This window comes from Fukomys damarensis, unplaced genomic scaffold, assembly GCF_012274545.1.
Source record: "Fukomys damarensis isolate Sample0158 unplaced genomic scaffold, DMR_v1.0_HiC HiC_scaffold_17, whole genome shotgun sequence".
In the NCBI taxonomy this organism is placed as follows: Eukaryota; Metazoa; Chordata; class Mammalia; order Rodentia; family Bathyergidae; genus Fukomys; species Fukomys damarensis.
Window position 1 is genome coordinate 74,660,808 of NW_022900929.1, and position 21,053 is coordinate 74,681,860.

At 46.9% G+C, this 21,053-nt stretch overlaps 1 long non-coding RNA gene across 1 annotated transcript; it reads left to right on the plus strand.

Moving 5' to 3' along the window:
• Positions 1–14,360: 14,360 nt before the first annotated feature.
• Positions 14,361–16,934, plus strand: LOC117286551. The gene is made up of 3 exons (XR_004517743.1): positions 14,361–14,636; positions 15,127–15,300; positions 16,536–16,934. It is a non-coding gene; the product is annotated as an uncharacterized LOC117286551 (long non-coding RNA).
• Positions 16,935–21,053: the final 4,119 nt, after the last annotated feature.

Consider the following 21,053-nt stretch of genomic DNA (forward strand, 5'->3'; position numbering starts at 1 on the left):
CTCTGCCGCCAATGCCCCAGGACCTGGAAGCGAGCCGCTCGCCCCGCCTAGTTGAGGTTCGGACTTCCAAGGAGGCCCTCGGGGAATCTCCCACAGTTTCCACAGTCAGAAGCATGCGGCCCCCTCTGGCCCTGATGCTGACCCTGATTCTGACCGAGCTGAGGGTAGCCGGATATGCACACCCTTTCGCCAAGGGATAGGGGGACCAGAAGGAGGCTACCGAGGGCTCGCTGTGCCCTTTACCTTCTCAGTCTCTGACCTGAGGATGTCCTCACGTCAGTCACTGAAGAGGTAAGAAGTGGGAGAAATAAGGGAAAGGCCAGACTGTTACTAAGTTTATTAAACTCCCTAGGGCCAGGCGGCCACCCTTGTCTCTTGGAACCCAGCAGTCATTGTGCCGACAGAGCCTCTGAACCTGTCCTAATGCCGTGAAAGCAAATTAAATAATCCCTCCACCCTTTTTCCTTCCCTTCTCTTTACTTTTTTTTTTTTTTTTTTTTTTTTTTTTGTACTGGGTATCAAACTCCGGTCCTTGCACTTTCCTGTTTACTTTTGTTCTTGAAAAAGACTTCTGTAACAATTTTTTGGAAAACTCTTAATCTAAAGCACAAGTCCTCCTATTGTGTGAATACTGGGCCAGCTCTGCAGTGAGTCTAGCAATGCTGAGCAGTATCTTGCTCTTTAGTTGCTGCCTTATTCAGGAGAAATAAAACGGGGGAAAGAAAGAAAGAAAACAGAGTCACCACCTGCCTTCTCTTCCCTCACTGTAGCAGATAAAACCGATAACTCTGATTGAACCAGTAACTTCAGGAGCGTGGTGGTTTCATACTGAATGGCTACACACATTCCAGTCCAGTTGTGGCGGTGGTAGATTCATTAAATGATGTAATTCAGGCTAGACAAAGGCGTAAAATGGCAATGAATAGAAAACACACCAGATGCTTGGGAAAAGATTTTGCTTTTTCAGTTTCTCCTTCATCGCTGTTGATTTGGACCTATAACCATTTCTATCTGATTCCAATCAACAAAATTCAGAGTTTTTGAAATGTGTCCTGAGCTTAAAACAGAACAAGAACCAGTAAAGACTTCGGTCAACAAAATGAACAACGGAGCCTGTTGTGAGAATTCAGTATTTCATTACAATGGCTGGCTTTAGCACCCAGGCTTAGGGGGCAGATGCAGAAGGTTGTGTTCCTAGAACTCAGAGGTACAAATATGCTGAGAAATGGTACACACACACACACACACACACACATACACACGGTGAGCTAAGCTATCTGCAGAAATCTCCCGTTCGAAGACACATTTGTGTCTCTCATGTCAGGGACAGGATAGTCTTGAGTTGAATCAGGTAAAAGATGGTATTGCTCAAGTTCAAACAAGGTGATTAACGTACATCCTTATGACGAGAATGTACATAAATAAAGCTGCACTTCTAAAAGAGTTTTATTTGGACTGCATTAATAAAATATGTCTGGAAGGGGAGCCAAAATACCAATAACTGCATTCCCCCCTGGGTAGAGCACGTGGCTGGCTGGAGGACTGGCATGATAGATGTTTTCCTCTTTAAGTCCTATTGCACCTTAGAATTTTGAACACGTGAATAAGTTGCCTAATAAATAGATAAGAATATATATTTAGAAGACTGCATTTACGGAGGTGCGCCTGCCCACCTGGAGCGTTGTTAAAGGCAGCCCGAGTACTCATGTGACAGTGTGTTCATCCCACTTTAAGGATGGGGTTCAAAAACTCTGGCTCCTGGGAAAAGGAAACCTACTGAGAACAAGAATAATTCCATGGGCTTCGGTGAAATCTGCCTGGAAACTGTTCACTTCTTCCAACTTCTGGGGTCACCAACAACCTTGTCATTCCTGGAAGCCCGTAGGGAGGGGGTGATCCTGCAGGCTGAGACAGTTCCAAAGCATCAGACAAGCATTCTAGCTTCTCTCTCAGGGCTGGGTGAGTTTGGTAGATGGGGCTCAGACCTTGCTGGCAAATACTGTATATCCCTCTTCTTAGCGTTCTCTCTCCTGCCTGCCGACTCAATTCCCAGCAAATGACGAAAACACTTTCGGGACCCAAAATGCTGCAGGACTGGCTTTTTTGACAGTGTCTTGTGTTCTTGTGGCTCACGTGTACCCAGCACCCTAGAAGAGGAGGGGAGCCCATTTTACACACACACACACACACACACACACACACACCCCAGCACAGTGCTGGGCAGCACACAGCTCCAATCAGTCCTTGTTCCATGCTGCTCTGAGAGCCCAGACCTCCGTCTTCGACACTGTACAGTCTCTGATTTCAGATGATTTTCGCCATCGTGCTCAGCCAACCTCTATCCTGACTCCCTACAAATCCTTGTGGGAATTTCAGTAGCTCTGAACAGCTGTGTTTTCCCTGCTCCTCATCTTCTGACGAAGGGGATTCTCTCCTCAGAAGGCAACTGTGAAACAGTAGCTCCAGACAAGTTAAAGCTCAGATTTCCCCAAGTATTTAAATTAGCCTCAGCCTCACTCAGCTCAAAAAAAGCAGAAAGAAACACCTGTGGCCCGTGCCAAGGGACAGCCTTACTTCCCTCACTTCGGACTGCAGACTCCCTCCTCGAATTCGAAAGCAGTAAGTCCCATTCTCCTTTTGTAAGGCTCTGACTAGACTTGAAGGCAAAGGTTAACCCACTGGGTACGGCCTCGATATCAGGGGATACGACAGGTGATTTGTGTTCATGGAAATACGTGCATTTGTTTCTGTCTCACTTCAGTCTTTGGGAATGATAGTGGCTTTCTTGAGATATAATTCACAAAGCGTGAAGTTCACCCCTCTTCAAGAATACACAATGCAGTAATTTTTTTCTGTATATTCACAGACTTGTGCGTCACCACTGCTATCTAATTTCGGAACGTTTTCATTCTCTCCCCTCCAAAACAAATCCCCTGTAGCTGTCAGCAGACACAGTCCCTGTCCCCAGACCCTGGCAACTGAGTGATTCCTATCAGTGGAGCCACGAAACATGTGGCTTTTTTGTGTGGCTTCTTTCACTTACCGATTTTTTTTTTTTTTTGGTACTGGGGATTGAACTTGGGTCCTTGCCCTTGTGAGGCAGGCAGTGGAACCACTGAGCTAAATCCCTGGCCTATCACTTACCAACTTTTAATGTTCAACCATATTGTAACATGCATTGATACTGCACTGATATTTATATATGTTTAGTAATACTGTATTCATATATATGAATATATATCATTGCATGGAAATAACATACTTTATTTTCCATTTGACGGACATGTGTTGTGTCTGTGTTTTTGGCTACTGTGAATAATGCTGTTATGAATATTTCTGTACACCTTTTTGTGCAGACATAGGCTTCCATGTTCTGGTTTTGTTTGTTTGTCATTGCTCTTTTCCGGTACCAGGGATGGAACTCAGGACCTTGCCCTTGCAAAGCAGGTGTGGTGCCACTGGGCTGAATCCCAGCCCCTCCGTTTTCTTGCATATATGCCGAGGACCGGAATAACTGCATCATATGGTAACTCCGCGTGAACCCTGAGGAACTGGCGAACTGGTTTCCCAAGTGGCGGCTCTCTTTTCACATTCTTACCAGCCGTGTTTTAAGGTTGCCATTCTCTACACCCTAACAGATATTTGTTACTGCCCATCTCCTCTGGTTGTAGTCACATAGTGGTTTTGATTTGCACATCTCTAATGACTAAGGATTGTTTTTTTCATGTGTTTGTACAAGGCTGTTTGTACAAGGGGTGATCAAAACATACCATGAATGTTTAAATTTTAAAATTTATTACAGTAAAAGACACATTGTCGTTTAATCTCCCTCAAAATACTCCCCGCTCACTTTGAGCACACAGATCCCATCATTCTTACCACTTTTGAAGCATTTCTAGAAGTCCTCTTTCCTGAGTATCTTTACAAAGTGTGACTAAAAAAAATACACACACACACACACACACACACACACACAAGTGCTGTTGCCAAGTGCCATCCAACAGAAAGGCGGCTCATACACACATTGGCTCATACACACATTATTTTGTCCTCATCCACCTCATTCATCAAATCTGGCTTGGTGCCACTTCTGGCTCTTCCCCAGAGTCAAAATGACCATGAAAGGGAAACATTTTGAATCCACTCAGGATGTCAAGGTGGCTGCAACAGCACAACTAGACACTCATGAAAGAGGAAGTCCAGAACTGCTGCAGAAGGGGCAGGAACGATGAGAAAAGTGTGTTCCGTGTTGTGGGGTGGGCAGCACTTTGAGGTCGATTAATTACAATGTGTTTTTGTTTTGTTTTGTTTTTTATGGTACTGGGGATCGAACTTGGGCCCTTGCCGCTTGCAGGCGCCGGAGCCACTGAGCTAAATCCCCACCCAATAACAATGTGTTTTTTACTGTAATACATTTAAAAAATTTTAAACACAGAGTGTATTCTCTGACTACACCTCTAATATCTTGTTTGGATCGTTTCAATGTTAGGATAGGTAAAAACTGAAAAACCTTTAATATTTGGTTTTAAAAATGTGAAGGAGGTGGTGGGCATGGTGGTGCACACCTGTAATCCCAGCACTTAAGGAGCCGGGGTGTGAGGATCACCTCGAGTTTGGGGCCAGCTTGTGCTACATATTGAGACCCTGTTTCAAATAAAATAAGTAAATAAATAAAATCTGAGGCAGGGCCAGGAATGGTGAAGCACAACTCTAATTCTAGCACTCAGGAGGCTGAGGCAGGAGGATCACTGCAGGGTCGACGCCAGCCTGGGCCACATAGTGTGATTCTGTCCATGCTGCCTCACCAGTCACAGGTGCCACAGTCGGCACTGCACAGGGTCGCTGACAAACCCCGGAGGGCTGGTCCGCTTGCAGAAGTGGAAAACATCCCAAGTCCAAAAGGAGTTTAATGCACCCCACCTGCCAGGCCCAGCAGCTCCCCAAACCCACTGTCAAGACAGCTGCCGAGTGGCTGATGGAGCCAAAGTTCAAATGCTGGCCTCAACCTCAAACGCTGCGCCTGCCGCCTTCTCCCAGACTCAGAGAGGCTGCTACTGCACAGCGTGTCGCGTACGTCTGTGTGTCCTGCGCTCCCAAGATCATTCTCCTGTGGGCTTTGCAATGCGCCCCAGCTGCCATTTCCCTTGCAGGACAGCGGAGTGTTTTGTACTCGTGTCTTTCCTGGGGAAATACGCAACGAGATTGCACGGTACTGAGCTCCGACAGGCAGTGTGTGGGGGTCGGCGGAACGCAGCCCAGCACCTCCAGCCGAGGTGGTTTCGTCACCGCCCTGAAAACTAGGTAGACAGCGCCCACCCCGGGGCGGGGGAAAGGAGGAGTGTCGTCCACTTCCAGAAAGCCCCGGATACCAGTGAACTGCAACTGTGCAACTATGTTGCAGAATGTCAGTGCCACGGCGTGTCTCTACTGACAAACAATCCCTAGCTTTGCAGAAGACATCTGCAGCCGTCAGTGGTCTGAGAACAGCCGCCCCTGGATGTTGTCCCTTGTTCCTTTCTCACAGCGTAGACTCCCTTCTCAGGACTTTGTCAACAGTTTCCTTCAAGCTGACTTCCTATTTTCACTTCCGGTTTAGAGCTTTCAAAAAAAAACTTCTACAAAATAAGTTACAAATTGAGGGAGCAACCACTAGAGAGCAGTTAAGAAAATCACAACATAGTCAGCATTTACCAAAGTTCCTGGCTCGTAAGTGAATAAAGTTGCCTTAATAAATATTTCTTAAGAGAAAGAATACATTCTGGATTTAGAAGAATCCAGAGGATGGAACACCCAGCTGCTAAGAAGAATGTTTACAAATATGTTTAAATAACTTATGACCATTCGTATGATACTAAGAAGGAAAAAAAAATGGAGCCAGGCATGGTGGTGCACACCTGTAATCCCAGCACGCAGGAGGCTGAGGCAGGAGGATCCCTGTGAGTTTGAGACCAGCCTGGGCTACATAGCGAATTCAAGGCCAGCCTGAACTACATAATGAGACCTTGTCTCAAAAACAAACAATAACAACAAAAAACCAGAATGTGAAATTGTAGACAATAGTTTAACCATATTAGGTACATATGCATATAAGATCCTGGCAAAAATCACCAAAATTTTAACAATATGCCCATCTTTGGATGAAAGTAACAGGTAAGCTTTATGTTCCTTCTTCTTTCCTGCAACTTGGGTACTTTTCTGTATGAGGCATTTATTAGCAGAATAAAAAGCCATACATGCTATATTTTTAGCAAAGGGTCATGTGCCTGCTAGAAAGGACACTTGTTATCACAGATATTTTCCTTTTTGCTCTGCTGCAAGAAAACTGCAGGCCCCTCCCTGGGAGCAAACCTCCCAGGGCCACCTGGCTCCTGTCCCGTCCACGCCCAGTGTGGCCATGGGGAGCCGGGCGTCGGGCGTGGGAAGGCAGCTGCCCTCTCTGTGTGGGGCCTCTGCTCGGCCCACGCTCTCTGGTTCCCTCTTGTCTACCTAGGGTGTTGCCAGAGAGGAATTTTCTAGAATCGTCACTCCTAGCAACAAGCACTTCTTTGGCTGGGCCCTAGGAAATGCAGAAGTGACATTCACATGTGTTCTATGCCCCTCTCTCTCTTTAGGAACTCTGAATTTGTGTCTCTACGATGTTAGGCAAAGCTTAAAAGCAAAAGAAAACCACCCTCTATGTATTGCAAGGTTTGAGCCAGAAATACCGTAAGAAGGCAGTGGAGCGATCCGAGAAGCGTGAGGTTTTAGGAAGGCCCGACTCCGAAGTGGCAGACTGTGACAGCGGGCAGGATGCCTTTTCCAGGAACTGTGGCTGCTCCTGGCAGCAGTTACCTCGCCTCAGGGGGACAGATTTCATGCATAGTGACATTCCAGAGAGAGAGAGAGAGAGAGAGAGAGATTCCAAAACATGAGACGCTTGTGCTTTTCCAGCCCTGCTCTGTAGCAGCCACATTTCTGAGTCAGCAGTCAGTTCACTGCCGGAAAAATCCAGTAATCTGCAAATTTTCAGGCCCAGCCAATCGAGATAAATATTCCCTACCACAGAGCCTGGCTCCCGGGCTGACTGCAGTCAGCCCTAATGGGACCGATTTCACATCTTCCTAGCTCGGTTCCTGTGTCTGGATCTTCCCTGTTCCTCCGGGCAGCGTGAAGCAATCTCTCCTGTCACCGTCTCACCGTGCCCCTATTGCTGTCACAGCGCTTACCACTGGGGTGACCGTGTTTACGGACACAGAGCTGCCACCGAGACAGAGAGAGCAGGGCTGTCGCTCTGTTCCGGATGCCGTGACTGCTGCTTCATACGTCCTCATGGGAATCAATCGTTTAATCACAATTTTATTCCTTCCTTGAAAGAAGTACTGTGCTTTAAAGCAGATTTTTAAATACTTGAGAGAGGGACGTGTATAGAATTTCAGAACCAGAAGGGGTTTTGTTTTGTAGGTGGGCTAGGGAAGGCCACTGACCCCGTTCACCGAACTCCAATGAGGCGCATCCAGTGCGATTCACTTCTCAAGAGCTACTGAACTCCAGAAAGTGGACTTTGATTTTAGACTCTGGGAATTCAAACCTGTAAACCTTTAACTCCCAAGCTTAGCAAAGCAGTGCATCAGGTCCCCCAGGAGGGTTTTCAGTGTGGCTATCATCGGAAGGCACTTTGTGTAAGTCTCCTTCTATGCTTGTGGAAGCCAGAAAGAAGAAAGAGAAGAGATAAACAATAAAGAAAGGAAATAAGAAAACTTGCGGAAGCCTAACTGTACTTTAATATGTTCGTGAGGGTGGGGGAAATTTTATTTTATACCCAGCTTCTTGATTTGCAGGATGGTTACAAAGACAGCACAGAGTTCCTGTGTGCTGCCAACCTGTTTCAGTTCCCCTAATCCCATCATCTTACATGGCCAAGGTACATTTGTCAAGACCAAGGGCGCAGCACTGTGAACTATTATTAACTAAACTCTAGATTTTACTTGGATTTTAACAATCATTCCACCCATGTCCTTCTTGCCCAGGATCTGACCCAGGAGACCGCATCACATCCGGTTGTCCTGTCTTCTCTGATCTGCTCTGCTCTGTGGCTGCATTTCAGCCTTTTTTGGTTTTTCAGGACTGTGCCAGTCTTAGGGAGCACTAGTGGCATAGGCTGTACGGACCTTCAGTTGGGTTTGCGTGATGTCAGTCTTACCATCAGAGTGGCAGTGTGGGCTTATGAAAAGGCTGTCACAGAAGGCCGTCTCCATCACACCAGGAGGCATGTGACACCCTCGTACAGCTGGTGTTCGGGTAAGGCAGTGTTTGCCAGAGTCTCTGCTATAAGTTGGATCTTTTCCTTCCATCCTCTGTGCTTTGGAAGTAAGTCATTAGGACCAACCTGAAGGGGAAGAGCGGGGAGTCCTTTAAGGGAGCTCTATCTTCTCCCACACTGATTTATGGAAATTTTAGTTTAGTGAATAATAACAATTTTTGAGTTTGTGGAAAGTTAAACTGAAATTATAGCTGTGTAAGACAGCAACCTTTGGCAGCTATATAATAGGCATACAGCATTGGAATGTGAGTTTAAAAGGAGATGTCATATAGGCCCAGACAGTCATATTGATAAACCACTGAAGCCTATTCCCTTAACTGCTAAGTTTTATATATATAATATATATTTGTATTATATATTTATATTATATATAAAGACTTCTCCATTTCTTGGCTGCCTTTCCAAGATGAATCCAATGCTTTTATTTTCTTGAGCAGAATATCCTGAGCACAATCTCACCTTTGGTGATTGTACTGCAATTCACAGCAGGGAAGATGGTCTCTTCCAAGCCAAGATTCTATGACTTAAAAACTATCGGAAGAAGTTAAGGAAGCAATGTCCCCAGGTAACCAAGGACTTCTCATTCTTACCTCAGGGTCTTTGCCATGGGCTGGGGTGCATCTGTTTTGCCCTAATGCTAGACCTCAGAGGAGCAATAGGAGCTCACAAAATGGCCCCCAAGGTGGTACTCACAAATGGTATCCAAACCGGAAGAGAGCTTGTTAAGAGGTAGGTCCCCATCCAGGCCTAAGGATCTGCATTCCTAACAACTTGTCAGGTGGTGCCAGGGCTGCTAGTTCGTAGGTCACATGCTGAGTAGCCAGGACCTGGGGACCCCACGTTCCCACATTACTGCCCTCTGGTGCTGACGGGGCCGGAGAATTCCTGGGTGGTGCAGAGCTTTTCTCTGAGGTTGCAAAGTGTCTGGAATAGACATGGGTCATTTGTTAAAGTACAAAGATCTTTGTAAAAAGAGCTGCGTGACAAAAACCAGGAACTCATTCCTCCAAAAGAAACCAATGGAAGGAAGGAGAATCCCTTTCCTCAAGAAAAGTACTTTAAGGCCAAAAGTTCCTTCACTCTGTTTCCCCTGCTGGTAAAAGAAGTATCCAGACCACATAAAAAAAGATAGCAAGTAACATTTATCAGCAGATTCGTGGAGAGATGGTCTACTTCCCTGCACTTGAAGGTTCTTATCCTAAAATCGCACTTGAGGATTTTAGAACAGCATCAAGGCACATTTTATAAGATTGCTTCTACTACTGTTTTTTCTCCCAGATGGAAGGTGGGCTTGTTCGCCCTTCACTCGCTAAACCACAACAGCCAGATCCTTAGCTGTTTTCAAATTAAGCTAATGTGATACACAGAATCTATTTAGGTATAAAATACAGTGACTGATTCCTGCGTGAGGGGTGGTGTCGTTAGCAGGGTGACTGATAAAAGCTGGCCCGTGTGGAGTTTCGCGTCTCTGTCCACAGAGAGCACCCCGTCTGAGAGTCCTGGAAGGAAGGAAGTGCCCTCCCAGAAGTGCACAGTGCGTGCGGATCTGGAGACCTGAACTCCATCCACTGCTAGATTCTCATCTCCATGCGTAGCCTGGGACAAAGTCAGAACCTCACAGGCCTCGCTGCACCAGCCGGTTCATCTCAAGTTCTAGTTCCTCAGTATTCCATTCTTTTTTGCGGGGCAGGGGTACCGGGGATCGAACTCGGGCCTCGCACTTGCCACGCAGGCAGCGGAACCACTGAGCAAATCCCCGGCCCCAGCGTTTCATTCTGATACCTCATAAAACCATTGTTTCCATCTCAAAACAATGCTTATCTCTTTTTATAAGGCTAATGATAAAGGCGATCCTGCCAATTTTGTGCCTAACTCTTCAGCAAGTAGCAGTTTGAATGCTACCTTATACTAAGTAATCAGCCAAAGAAATTTCTTAACGAGAGATTTTGGCCTCATTTTTTAAATAGGTATGTTTGTGGTTGTAACCCAGCCAGTGCCAAGCCAGCTTGTGCAGTGTTGTTGCTAAATTCTTATTTCCCTCCAGTAATTACTAAAAGTCAAAACATGAATTATACCAGGTGGGAAGATTTGGTATTTCTCATAACTGAGTTATGAATTGGTTTTAGTAAATAATGACCCACTTCACTGACTGAATTATAAAGGAAAAGGAAGAAAACCCTTACCTGCTGCCTGAAAAGTTTCACCTTGGTAAATGTGTACCTAGACAGTAACAGGCACCATGGCAGAATAAGACACATCCAGTACAGTACTTGTATTTCCCTAAAAGTAAGACCTATCTGGAAATAATCAGTCCTGAAAACTAGAGATTAAAAAACGACAGCCCCAGCCACGCACAGTGGGGCAGGCCTGTGATCCCAGCACTGGGGAGGCTGAGGCAGGAGGATTGCTGTGAGTTTAAGGCCAGCCTGGGTTACATAGTGAGACCCGGTCTCAAAAACAAAAAACAACAACAGAACGTGCCAGCCCCACTCAGCCCCTCCACGCCTTACCTGCCATTCTCTACATTTCAAGGCTGATTATTTTCCAGTTAGATCTTATTTTTGGAGAAACAGGGTACCAAAGAGAGTGTGCGCTGGCACTAATCTCCCTAGGTTTGCAACCTGACCCCACAATTTTGAGTTCTATGGCCTTGTGTGAGGCATTCAACGCCTTTGTGCTTCAGCTTTCTCGGTGCACAGGGACATGAAGGTGCATAACTCATGGAACTGTTACAATGATCAAAGGAATTAATGCAAACACAGCACTCACAATACCACTCGCTACATGTTAGCTGTTGTTATTCGTAGGAGGAACCCCAAGGGGGTGGGGTAGGCAGGACAGGAAGTCACGTTAAGAAAGAAAAAGATGCGGAGTACAAGTTCAGAATGGAGAAGAAAGCGCTTTATGTATCCGGCTCCTCCACGGAGCCTTCACTGCGCATGACGACTCCCGGGTGCCGGGCTCTCCAGGCCGTGTACCCATGCGCGCTGCCTCAGGCCTGTGTGCTCCGCGCCCCATCTGGAGAGTGGCCCCCGGGAGGCCTGGCAGCCCCTTCTGACTTGCACAGGATGCAGGGTGAGTCAAGCTCAGCACTGAGGGGCACGAGGGCCCGACAGACCAGGCCCAGGTCGCTGGCTCTTTTATGTCACCAGAGAGGTAAGGTGGGCGCTGTGGTCCTCGGTGGTCAGCGGGCTTCTCCTGACCTGCCTGGCTCTTACCAAGCCACGATTCTCGTCAAAGCATTTTCTCTGCTCGGCCGTGAGAGACGCTCGCGGTGTGTTTTGTTCTGTTTGCTTTTTGTTAAGATGGCAACGCAATATCCTACGGCCCAGTGTCACAGAAATATTCCAAATACGATTAGGGGACCAATAGAAAACAGCTATATGGGATGAGATAGAACATAATCTCTAGTTGAGTAATAAGATTACTGGCTTCTTATTATTCATGACATTAATTAATATTAATGACCAATAACCTGGCGACCTGGCAAGAACATACTGGATTTAATAATCACGACATCACAGTACTCCCAGCATACAGCAAATGGTAGGAGCTTCATATATATATTTTTAGATAACTGAACCTATGAAGCAGGTATTAATTTTCTCCTCATTTTACAAATGATTAAAACTGGTGTAGATTTTTTTTTTTTTCCCCCAGTACAGGGGATCAAACTCAGGACCTTGCGCTTGTGAGGCAGGCACAGTGCCACTGAGCTATATCCCCGGCCCAAGGGTGTAGAATTTTAAAGCTTTGCTTAAGGTCATACAACTACTGACTTGTGGACCTGGTCTGCAGATCTAACTTTAGTTCTTGTGCAGCACAGCAAGGACTTTGGACCCAGCCAGCCTCTTGGTATTGAATCCTACCTCTGTCATTTACTAGCTGTGTGAACTTGGGGCATTCCTTCACCTTTTAGTACCTCAGTTCTCTCATCGATGAATTAGAAATAATAGTTCCAGGTCTGGGGATTTAGCTCAGTGATGCTGCGCCTGCCTCCCAACCGCAAGGTCCTGAGTTTGATCCTGGTACCGGAAAAAAGAAAAAGAAATAATAGTTTCAACCTCGAAGCTTACTGGGAGGGTTGTTTTAGTTGTTTGCTTGTTTTTTGAGACAGGGTCTCACTATGTAGTCCAGCCTGGCCTCAAACTCATGGCAAACCTCCTGCCTCAGCCTCCCAAGTGCTGGGATTACAGGTGTGCCACCAAACCTGTGAGGATGAAATGAGGCCTACGTATAAAGGACTTAACTCCATTATATATATAGCCCAGCTCTCTGTTCATGTCGCTCTGCCTGTGTGGCAGAGCCTTGCCTGACAGCTCAATAGAATTCCTTTGTGTAGATTATCAAAACCGGGCTCGGAAAGTTTACGTGAATTGCTCAGGAGCAGCAGCAAGTTGGTAGACCCTGTCGGGAAGGTCAGAGACAGATGGGACGCGACTGACACCCAGCATCCACTCGAGATCAGGAGGGGCAGAGGGAGGACATGTGGGAAGGGGAGCAGCTCGTTCAGGAGAGATGGAGCCACACGGGGACAGGATGCAGGCGCCGCCCCGAGCAGAGCCGGCCGGCCGCGAAGTAAATGGTGAGTTCTGTCCCATCCTGTGGCCCCCGGGCAGCTCTGTCGCATTCCCTGTTCTGGAGCATGTCCGGCTCGCTTGGAGTTAGAAAACTTTGCAGTGGCAACGCAGAAATAAGTGGGCCAAAGAAAATTCTGAGAAATGCCTAGGGTTTCACAGCCACCCCTACACGTTTAGGAGTGGGAGGGAAACGGCGGCCTTCTGCCTTCGTAATGCTGGACAATCGAGCATTCAGCACTGAGGGCAATGAGAACAGTGGGATCATTGTGAAGGAAGTTTCCCATCTTCCCAACTGGAGAGGAATCAGAACAGTGTCTTCCTCTCCCCTCCTCGTCCCTGTCTGTCACTGTTCCAATGAGGTCCTCTCGTCAGTCCGTGAAATATAATGGTGTAGCAAACAGCTAATTTCTGTCTCCTTTCCCAGTGCCTTGGAAAGTAGAAAGTAAAGATTCCAGGCCCTTTTTTGATGGGTGTAGCAAATCACTAGAGGAAACTTTTTACCCAATACCCGGAATTGAACTCAGGACCTTGTGCTTGCCAGGCAGGTGCAGCACCACTGAGCTACAGCCCCAGCCCTTAGACGAAACTTTGGTGAAGCGGCTCTCTGTGAATCCGTACGGATAAACCATGTTCGCCCTGTCTCCTCCCTGTCTCCGGGTCCTTGTTTGTAGCTCAGACGCTAAGACCAGATCCTATAAAATATTAAGTCAGTTCTCAGCCCTCAAATACTTCTAATACCCAAGTCAGGTTTTCTGAGATTCTTCAAGCTTTTCTTCCTGAATTCAAATAAAACCTAAGTGACTCTCTAGTAATTAAGGGAATAAACCAGTTTAATTATTATGAAGCACTGCTATCGTTTGGATAAGAATTGCCGCCGAGGCTTGTGTGTTCAGAGGTGTCTTTGGGAAGGTGATTGGCTCGTGAGAGGCCTTTCCCTCTCTCTCTGCCTCCCGCCCACCGCGGGAGCCACTTGCTCTCCCAAATCCCCTGCCACGATGTGAGCCTCCCCACAGCCCAGAAGCAACGAAGCCAATTGACAGGAGCCAGCCCATGGACTGAAATCTCGGAAGCCATGAGCCCAACTGAGTCTTCCCTCCTTTACATGGTTTCCTCAGGAATTGGCCACAGTGAGGAAAATCTGAGTAACAAACAATTGCTCGATGTTTGTGCGGGGCGACATTGATAGATTGTTAGAAGGGTGGTACAGATTCCCGAAGCACCTACAGATCTCACAAAATCACTTTAATTCCCTAACCACAAGCAACTAGATCGTGCAATAGGACCTCCAGGTACGGAAATTGGAGCCGAAGATGTGAAGGGCGTCTTCCGGGAGGACTTAGATTTGTGCTGAGGCTTTGTAAATGAAAGGCCTGGCGTAGGTGGTTCATTGGGGGTGGGGGTGGCCCTTAACTCTGTCATCTCGGCCTTGCCCTGCTCTGGGCATCACACCCTCTGACTTCCTGGCACACAGTCTGGCATGCAGAGTGGGCAGATGAGAGGGCATCGAAGGCTTCCCTTCCCACCCGTCCGGCCTTGCAACTATGCACTCACTCAGCCACTCAGCCCATTTCTGTTTTGCACAAAAGCACTTCAGGCTCTGTGGGAGGTACGGGCACCCGGAGAAGAGCAAGACCCATTTTCTGCCCTTAAGGAGTGTAGACAGACAAGGGTATCACAGCGAAGGCAGAGGAACCTTGCTGTAAGAAGTATGCAGACTATTGCAGAAATCCAGAGCAGGGACGCTAATCTCACAGGAGGTAAGCAGGTCAAGGAAAATTAATAACTTCTCCAGGTCAAGGAAAGTACGGTCTGTTCCCTTTCCCTGCAGCTGCTTTCTTATCCCAGTGGGCTGGTCTTCTTTCTGGCTCAGTCCCCGAGATCAGAGCTTATAAAACACTGGGTCAATGCTCAGATATCTGAGTGCCGGAGGGCTCCAGGGTTGGCTAAGATAGATTTCTCAGATCTGTTGTGTCTTGGGTTTGATCCATGGGCAAGTGGTTCTCTTGGGTGGATTAATTCAGCCATAAAAGGAGGGCCTGGAGGGATGGAGTTTACTCGAGAACCCAGTTAACATGATGAAATATTTAAAAATAAGATGAGGAAGGTGAAAGTTTAGATCAGCCTGTCCCACGTGGGTTTCCAGGTGCATGGCACATTCAACCTCAAGGACGGGAGCATCAGCCATGATCACGGGCGTGATCCTGAATGTTAACAGGCTCCTGTAATAATAACCTTAAACATACACAGAAGAAGGAGGGATGCATGGCCGGAAGTGGGCTGTCGGGGACGGGGACGCTTTCCTGGAAGATCACCTTTGAGGTCCACCTCGGTCTCCACTCGTGTCTGGACAGAACAAGATCTCCGCCCTACAACGTGAGCCACCTGGCTCAATTTCACATTCAGTCGAGTCTGACTCAACAGGTATTTACCGGGCACCAACTACATCCCAGCACACCACTAGATTCCTATGACGCGGAAGAATTCTATCCTCACACAACGTCCCACCTACTCAGAATAACAAAATACCCATCTGTGTGTGGCACAGTTAGAACATACACCGTTAGAAAATCCACATCAACGGCATGTTCTGCCAGCCTTCTTTTGGTTTCTTAAACCAAAGGACCAAAGGTTTCTTCTTTTGATTTCTTAAGCACAGGGAGAACGGTCAACCCCAGGCCATTGGCATAGGCTGTCTCCTCTCACCTCATGCTCCCCCTCCTTTCCGTCCCCTCTGTCTGGCTGCACACTGCCTGGGCCCGCTCCCTCAGCGAGGCCTTCCCTTCTTCCCTGTTGTAAAGTAATAAACACACATATTGTATCCCCCCCTTGGGATTTCTGGAGGGATTTGAGTGTCTTGGTCCTACTGAGGTCACCAGAGAGACCGACCGTGACCCTAAGCTTGGATCCGGATGAGGGGAGGGGGCTGGACACAGAGTGAGTAACTGACCACCTACACCGTGGCCGGGAGCTTGCAGGTTGGTTGATGATGCATCCACCCCCAGAAGGCAGTGCCACAGCTCCCTGGACTGCACTCCAGCCCCCTGGGGCCTTGCCTTTTTGTCTTCATCCTCTGCATCCTTTATGAATACCTAGTACAGTTAGCAAAGCGCTTTCCTGCATTCTGTGAGCTGCGCAACATGTTAATAACCCTGAGGTGAGGAGGCAGCGGGGACCCCGATTGACAGCTGCTCAGAGTGCGGGTCATAACCTGAGCCCTGGGATGGGGGTGTGAAGAGGTGGGGTGGTTTTGTGGGAATGAGCCCGTGATCTACGGGAGCTGACATCAGCGGGGGACAGTGTCAGCACCGACTTGGGTTAAAGGATACCTAAACTGGGCGTGGTGGTGCTCACCTGGAATCCCAGCACTCAAGAGGCTGAGGCAGGAGGGTCGCTGCCAGTTCAAGGCCAGCCTGGGTTACTTAGTGATTTCGAGGTCATCCTGGACTATGTAGAAAGACCCTGTCTCAAAAACACCAAACAGTGAAATCAAAGGGTACCTAGCTGGCATCTGCCCAAGAACTGCCTGGTGTATGGGAAAAATTCTCAGACACACAGCTGTGCTTAGTGACGGGTGGCATAGACAGCAGGAAAACATGTCAGGGCTTTCCCTATCCCCAGTACCTCTCTAAAGTAGCCCATTTTTGTCTCTTTCCTAGCAATTTTCATCATCTCGATGTCTGACTTCCACACTAGACCGATTTAAGAAGGCAAGACAGTTTGCTACCATTATAATACATTAATGTAGATCTTAATTTAATAGTTTGAACCAATAACATAGGAAAAATTAACTTACTATTAGCTTCTAAAAAATATGATGAGCCAGGTGTGGGAGTGGGCGGCTATAGTCCCAGCTACTCGGGAGGCTGAGTCAGGAGGATCACTCAAGCTCAGGAGTATGAGGCCAGCCTGGACACCACAGCGAGACCCTGTCTGTTTGTGAGAACGCACTTCCAGAATGATGTTCTTTGAGCTGGAGCCGACAAAATGTTTGCAGTCCCGAAAATATATCTCATTCCCACTTCCCTGGACTCTGTTTCTTTGTAAGGATTATGTTAGCCTGGACAGGTGAAAAAGAATAAAGACAGAAAAATCTAAAGAACAATTAGAATTATATCTTATTCTGGGGGATTTTTGTTACATCCTTTAAGATAAGAACGTCTGCTTGGCATATTATTTATGGAAATAAGTCGCTCAATACATTCGCATAAATACTCTGAGATGAAAGCGTTTGCACTCATGCTCTGTCTAGTATGGGTAAATGCGTTTCTATATTTAACTCTTCCAACTTTACTACTGCAAATGCGCATAACACGGGAGTGAGCATAGCATGAGGAGAGGAATTACAAGGATGAGAGGCATGCTATCAGCTGAACTGTTTTCTTTAACTTTTGGGTAATCACGGACATTCCATGTAGTGATGTACTGAATTTATGGATGCTGCTGTTATGGATGCCAAAGGCACAGAAGAAACAGGTATCAATCGTGTCCTTTGAATTCTAGATATGTTACTAATTGAGAATTGTTTTCCTGGGGAGTGGTGGCCCAAGCCTGTAGCCTCAGCACTTAGAAGGCTGAGGCAGGATTGCTATTAGCTCTGGGCCAGCCTGAGCTACACAGGTAGTGAGTTCAAGGTCAGCACTACATACAGAGACCTGTCTCCAAGAGAAAAAAGAAGAGAATTTTATAGGTAACTTCATATTAGAGGAATTACAACTTTGTTGCAGCAGAAGAGACACTTTGTTACCTATTTCTAGGAAAATCCTCACAGGAAGAATTTTATTCAGCAAAAAAGCAACTTTAAAAAAAAATCAAAGCTAGAGATGCCCGGCCCTTAGCAAAATGAATTCCATTTGCTTGAATTTTGATTCACCACTACATCTGAGATTCGAAGAGAGCCTGATTTTTATATTTAATATTGAAGTTAGATTTTCAGTTGGAAATTGAGTTCTACATGGGCTGAAGCCTGCAGAAATTGTGTGTTGTGATCTTGATGCAGGGGAAAATATAGCTGTCAACCTGTTAGATGTTGGACAAAATCGAAGACTGAATTCTAAGGAACAACAGAGGTTAAGAGTAGGGAAGATTTCTTGAGAGATAGCTCCTGAAAGACAGGAGGAGACCAGAGAGTGGGTGCCACCAAGGCCACTTCTCTTAAGAATGTTTTCTAGAGCAGAATCACAAGGCGGGTGCAAAGTCACAAGGTGAGGACCAAGAAGGTCCAGCTGTCGTCAACCAATGAGATTACAGGTACAGCCACTCGATAACATCGAGCCAATAGGGGAGCGCGTCACATCGCAGGGGTACCCGGAAAGCACAAAGGCATTTTGGGAAGGGTTAGGTCCGGACGTTCTGGTCACCCACCTGGGTGAGTGGTGTGTATTTGGACTTTACTGGGCCAGGCGATACCGATTATAGTGTAATCTCAAGTCATTGTTTCTCCCTCGGGGAGCCACGCAGGCCTGGTCTATCTTTATCTTGGGCCTGGCCTTTGACAGAGGTGCCTGCAGCCTCAGTTGTGAAGTGTTCTCATCTTCTGCACTGACTTCCTAAGGGCCCAGCCCTGTCTGACTGCCTAGAATATCTTTACCTGACTTGGCTGTCTATAATAATCTGAATGTTCGTGTCCACTACAAAGTTCTTACATCGAAATCCTCCCCTCGAGATGATGGCATTAGGAGGTGAGCCCTAATTAAACTATGAAGATGGTGCCCATATGACTGACATTGGTGCCCTATAAAAGAGGCCTGAGAGAGCTGGCTACTCTCATCCACCGCAAGGAGAGAGCAAGGAGGCACTGTCTGCATACCAGAAAGCCCTCCCCAGACCCTGAATCTGCCAGCACCTTGAACTTTGTCCTTCCAGCTGTCAGAAGTATAAGGAATAAAATTTCTGTTGTTTATAGCCTACCTAGCTTAGGTTATTTTGGAATAGCAACTTAGACACTATGTCGGGACTGCAGATTGTTTCATAAACATAAGTGTGTGTCCTGGGAAAATCTAGTGAGAGGAACATTTCTGGGTTAACAACTGAGCAGCTTTCACGCTTAATAGGTTTGGGGCTCCCTCTGGTGGCTCAATCTTGGTGTTTTTTTTTTGGGGGGGGGGTACCCGGGATTGAACTTCAACCTTGGTGTTTTTAATTGGCACTCAAGTCACAGAATTTAGCAAAGCTGGGGAGAAAAAAAAGAATTACCAAATCTGGGGTCACATTCTCAGCAGATAACTTCTATTTGTGGTTTCTGTTCTAACTTCTGTCCTACTGTGGTTTCCACAAGAAGATTGCGTCACTGAATGGCATGATGGATGGTGAAGGGTAGGTGCGGGGCTGGGAGGCAGCTCGAGACTGGGTGCTCGCCTAGCACACGGGAGGCCCTGCGTTCGCCTCCAGCACCACCAAGATGATGATGGTGGTGGTGGTGGAGGAGGAGGAAATGGTCTAGCCCAAAGGGAGAGGATGGATTTCACTGGCTGACTGGGAAAGACAAACATAGCCCCGATGACAACGAGTGGGTAAGAGTTGAAAACCTTGTTGATTTTGTTTGCAACCAATGTGAGGACTGGACCATTTAGTGAGAGTACACAATGACTTTCCTGCCAAAATCAGAGGACTCGCGTTGGACCCTATAAAATCAACCAAACAGCAACAACAACAACTACAACAAAACACCCTGCAGTTTCCTGCACGACATATTCCTGATGTCACAGCCTCCATCTCTGAAACTGATGCAGGAAACTTTTATTTGACTTTATTTTCCTCTTCGTATTTACTCCTGTGTTGGTTTCGGCGATGCCATATGGCAACTGTCTTCCCCAGGAGCATGCTCAAAATATGAGAAAGGATCTTAGGTACCCATTACACTTTCATTTCAGAGGTGGGGGGAGAAATAGATGTCCTTTACATATTTAAGGTACTTATCATGTCCTTGTTAAGCCTTCTTTTCTTTTCTTTCCTTTTGTACCAGGGATTGAACTCAGGACCTTGCGCCTGCAAGGCAGGCAGTGGCATCACTGAGCTAAATCCCCAGCAAGCCTTCTTTTCTTTTCCTAAATCTTTAGAGCTGCTTGGAACTGGGATAAAAGAAACTCCCTGAGGTATAGGCACCTGACTAGCCCTTTAGTCACATCTTCAGGAGTCAGGTTGTTTATTTTTTTAAGAGGAGCTTTATTTCAGAAAATGCAAACTTACTAATAAGAGAAAGAAGAACAGGAATGTGTGACTTAGCCATTTGGGGGCCTCATCCTGCTATGCATGCTATTTTTTATACCTTTTAACTTCTTCCAGCACTAGAGCTGGGGAAGTACTGCCGCGTACATGAATCACTGCGACATCATACCGTCTGCAGTAAGTTTAGACAAAACGAGACCAGGAGTTGGCACAGGTCTAAAGGTCCCAGATCGAGAGTACTTTCCACTGTATGAAAGAAATAGCAACCGCCCCACAATTCAGGCATTCTATCCACAATCTTTTTTTTTTTTTTTTCCGGGTGTAGGGACTGAACCCAGGTTTTCGCGCTGAGCTACATCCTCAGCCTTGTGAGAGCCACCGCGCCTGGCAATATCAACTTTGTTATCTCACAAATTCGGGCTGCAGTGAAGGTGGGAAAAACCGAGCCAGGAAGATGTGAGTGCTATTAAAAACAAGGCTCTTTTCTTGCCTTTGAATATCGGTAGTTGTTTTTTATGAGAAGTAAAAGACGAAATAAATTTCCTGATTGGGAAGAAGAATTCTTGAGGAAAGGCAGAAAGCAGGGTGGAAAAAGACCAGCAGGCAGGTGTGTCAATAATTCAGGCAGGCGTCACCTCTAACACAGGACACGATTTAGTACTGCTGCGTCCCCAACAGAGACACCCGCACGTAGAAGCAGAGGTCCTCATGAAGCTGTTGCCAGAGAACCTTACAAGGAGTCCATCGGGAATCAGAGCAAATGCACTGATGTGCCGCAAACTTATCAGATGGCCTAGTTTTCAAGCACACGTTTCCTAACCTAGTAAACGTAGTTTAAGGCTGCCCTACAGATACCTGTGCCCACTTCCCCACGCCTGCGAAGCTCTACCAGAGAGCCAGCGTCGTCTCGCTTCCCAATTGGCCCTTTCAGCCTTCAATCCGCTCCTAGCAACCAAGTGTCCCACCCCCGCGGCGCGTGCGCGCCACCAGCTTCCGGCCGGAGCGCGGTC